We start from the raw sequence: 4,231 nt of genomic DNA on the forward strand, positions 1-4,231 counted from the left end.
TCATAACTTTAAGGCATAGACACTAAGACACTAATGATCACAAGACACAAACATATATAAACATAAGCATAATTTTCGAAAAACAGAAAAATAAAGAACAAGGAAATTAAGGAACGGGTCCACCTTAGTGATGGCGGCTCTTTCCTCCTCTTGAAGGTCCTATGGAGTGCTTGAGCTCCTCAATGTCTCTTCCTTGTCTTTGTTGCTCCTCTCTCATGATTCTTTGATCTTCTCTAATTTCATGGAGGATGATGGAGTGTTCTTGATGCTCCACCCTTAGTTGTCCCATGTTGGAACTCAATTCTCCTAGGGAGGTGTTTAGTTGCTCCCAATAATTTTGTGGAGGAAAGTGCATCCCTTGAGGCATCTCAGGGATTTCATGATGAGTGGGGTCTCTTGTGTGCTCCATCCTCTTCTTGGTGATGGGCTTGTCCTCATCAATAGGGATGTCTCCCTCTATGTCAACTCCAACTGAATAACAGAGGTAACAAATGAGATGAGGAAAGGCTAACCTTGCCAAGGTAGAGGACTTGTCCGCCACCTTATAGAGTTCTTGAGCTATAACCTCATGAACTTCTATTTCTTCTCCAATCATGATGCTATGAATCATGATAGCCCGGTCTATAGTAACTTCGGACCGGTTGCTAGTGGGAATGATTGAGCGTTGGATGAACTCCAACCATCCCCTAGCCACGGGCTTGAGGTCATGCCTTCTCAATTAAACCGGCTTCCCTCTTAAATCTCTCTTCCATTGGGCGCCCTCTTCACATATGACTGTGAGGACTTGGTCCAACCTTTGATCAAAGTTGACCCTTCTAGTGTAAGGATGTTCATCTCCTTGCATCATGGGCAAATTGAATGCCAACTTTACACTTTCCGGACTAAAATCCAAGTATTTCCCCCGAACCATAGTAAGCCAATTCTTTGGATCCGTGTTCACACTTTGATCATGATTCTTGGTGATCCATGCATTGGCATAGAACTCTTGAACCATTAAGATTCCGACTTGTTGAATGGGGTTGGTAAGAACTTCCCAACCTCTTCTTCGGATCTCATGTCGGATCTCCGGATATTCACTCTTTTTGAGTGAAAAAGGGACCTCGGGGATCACCTTCTTCAAGGCCACAACTTCATAGAAGTGGTCTTGATGCACCCTTGAGATGAATCTTTCCATCTCCCATGACTCGGAGGTGGAAGCTTTTGCCTTCCCTTTCCTCTTTCTAGAGGTTTCTCCGGCCTTGGATGCCATAAATGGTTATGGAAAAACAAAAAGCAATGCTTTTACCACACCAAACTTAAAATTGTTGCTCGTCCTCGAGCAAAAGAAGAAAGAAGAGAGTAGAAGAAGAAGAAATGAAGGGAAAGGGAATGGTTTTGTGGTTTGGCCAAAAAGGGGAAGAAGTGGTGTTTAGGTTGTGTGAAAATAAAGGAGTGAAGATGGGTTTATATAGGAGAGGGGAAGGGTGATTTTTGGCCAAGTGAGGGTGGGTTTGGGTGGGAAAGTGGTTTGAATTTGAATGGTGGGGTAGGTGGGGTTTTATGAAGGATGGATGTGAGTGGTGAAGAGAAAGATGGGATTTGATAGGTGAAGGGTGTTTGGGGAAGAGGTGTTGAGGTGATTGGTGAATGGGGGAAGAAGAGAGAGAGTGGTGGGGTAGGTGGGGATCTTGTGGGGTCCACAGATCCTGAGGTGTCAAGGAAAAGTCATCCCTGCACCAAATGGCAAGCAAAATTGCGTTTTTAGCCATTTCTGGCGTTAAACGCCGGGCTGGTGCCTATTTCTGGCGTTTAACGCCAGCTTCTTGCCCTTTTCTGGCGTTTAACGCCAGTCTGGTGCCCCTTTCTGGCGTTAAACGCCCAGAATGGTGCCAGACTGGGCGTTAAACGCCCATCTGCTAACCTTACTGGCGTTTAAACGCCAGTAGGTGCGTCCTCCAGGGTGTGCTATTTTTCTTCCTGTTTTTCATTCTGTTTTTGCTCTTTTCATTGATTTTGTGACTTCTCATGATCATCAACCTACAAAAAACATAAAATAACAAAAGAAAATAGTTAATTATAAAACATTGGGTTGCCTCCCAACAAGCGCTTCTTTAATGTCATTAGCTTGACAGAGGACTCTCATGGAGCCTCAGAAATGCTCAGAGCTATGTTGGAACCTCTCAACACCAAACTTAGAGTTTGAATGTGGGGTTTCAACACCAAACTTAGAAGTTGGTTGTGGCCTCCCAACACCAAACTTAGAGTTTGACTGTGGGGGCTCTGTTTGGCTCTGTTTTGAGAGAAGCTCTTCATGCTTCCTCTCCATGATGACAGAGGGATATCCTTGAGCCTTAAACACCAAGGATTCTTCATTCACTTGAATGATCAACTCTCCTCTATCAACATCAATCACAGCCTTTGCTGTGGCTAGGAAGGGTCTGCCAAGGATGAGGGATTCATCCATGCACTTCCCAGTCTCTAGGACTATAAAATCAGTAGGGATGTAATGGTCTTCAACCTTTACCAGAACATCCTCTACAAGTCCATAGGCTTGTTTTCTTGAGTTGTCTGCCATCTCTAGTGAGATTTTTGCAGCTTGCACCTCAAAGATCCCTAGCTTCTCCATTACAGAGAGAGGCATGAGGTTTACACTTGACCCTAAGTCACACAATGCCTTCTTGAAGGTCATGGTGCCTATGGTACAAGGTATTGAAAACTTCCCAGGGTCCTATCTCTTTTGAGGCAGTTTCTGCCTAGACAAGTCATCTAGTTCTTTGGTGAGCAAAGGGGGTTCATCCTCCCAAGTCTCATTTCCAAATAACTTGTCATTCAGCTTCATGATTGCTCCAAGGTATTTAGCAACTTGCTCTTTAGTGACATACTCATCCTCTTCAGAGGAAGAATACTCATCAGAGCTCATGAATGGCAGAAGTAAGTCCAATGGAATCTCTATGGTCTCATTTTGAGCCTCAGATTCCCATGGTTCCTCATTGGGAAACTCATTGGAGGTCAGTGGACGTCCATTGAGGTCTTCCTCAGTGGCGTTCACTGCCTCTTCTTCCTCCCAAAATTCGGCCATGTTGATGGCTTTGCACTCTCCTTTTGGATTTTCTTCTGTATTGCTTGGGAGAGTACTAGGAGGGAGTTCAGTAATTTTCTTGCTCAGCTGACCCACTTGTGCCTCCAAATTTCTAATGGAGGATCTTGTTTCAGTCATGAAACTTTGAGTGGTTTTGATCAGATCAGAGACCATGGTTGCTAAGTCAGAGGTATTCTACTTAGAACTCTCTGTCTGTTGCTGAGAAGATGATGGAAAAGGCTTGCTATTGCTAAACCTGTTTCTTCCACCATTATTGTTGTTGAAACCTTGTTGAGGTCTCTGTTGATCCTTCCATGAAAAATTTGGATGATTTCTCCATGAAGGATTATAGGTGTTTCCATAGGGTTCTCCCATGTAATTCACCTCTTCCATTGAAGGGTTCTCAGGATCATAAGCTTCTTCCTCAGATGAAGCTTCTTTAGTACTGCTTGGTGCATTTTGCATTCCAGACAGACTTTGAGAAATCATATTGACTTGTTGAGTCAATATTTTGTTCTGAGCCAATATGGCATTCAGAGTGTCAATCTCAAGAACTCCTTTCTTCTGACTAGTCCCATTGTTCACAGGATTCCTTTCAGAAGTGTACATGAATTGGTTATTTGCAACCATTTCAATCAGCTCTTGAGCTTCTGTAGGCGTCTTCTTCAGATGAAGAGAGCCTCCAGCAGAGCTATCCAAAGACATTTTGGATAGTTCAGAGAGACCATCATAGAAAATACCTATGATGCTCCATTCAGAAAGCATATCAGATGGACACTTTCTGATTAATTGTTTGTATCTTTCCCAAGCTTCATAGAGGGATTCTCCTTCCTTCTGTCTGAAGGTTTGGACTTCCACTCTAAGCTTACTCAATTTTTGAGGTGGAAAGAACTTTGCCAAGAAGGCATTGACTAGCTTTTCCCAAGAGTCCAGGCTTTCTTTAGGTTGAGAGTCCAACCATGTTCTAGCTCTGTCTCTTACAGCAAAAGGGAATAGCATAAGTCTGTAAACCTCAGGGTCAACCCCATTAGTCTTGACAGTGTCACAGATTTGCAAGAACTCAGCTAAAAACTGATGAGGATCTTCCAATGGAAGTCCATGGAACTTGCAATTCTGTTGCATTAGAGAAACTAATTGAGGCTTAAGCTCAAAGTTGTTTGCTCCAATGGCAGG

The 4,231-nt window shown here is 43.5% G+C and overlaps 1 non-coding gene across 1 annotated transcript; it reads left to right on the forward strand.

Moving 5' to 3' along the window:
* The first annotated feature begins 3,817 nt into the window (after window positions 1-3,817).
* On the forward strand, window positions 3,818-3,925 carry LOC112793062 (small nucleolar RNA R71). Its single transcript, XR_003197771.1, has one exon. It is a non-coding gene; the product is annotated as a small nucleolar RNA R71 (small nucleolar RNA).
* The last annotated feature ends 306 nt before the right edge of the window (window positions 3,926-4,231 follow it).

Source organism: Arachis hypogaea, chromosome 3 (genome assembly GCF_003086295.3).
Source record: "Arachis hypogaea cultivar Tifrunner chromosome 3, arahy.Tifrunner.gnm2.J5K5, whole genome shotgun sequence".
Taxonomy (NCBI): Eukaryota; Viridiplantae; Streptophyta; class Magnoliopsida; order Fabales; family Fabaceae; genus Arachis; species Arachis hypogaea.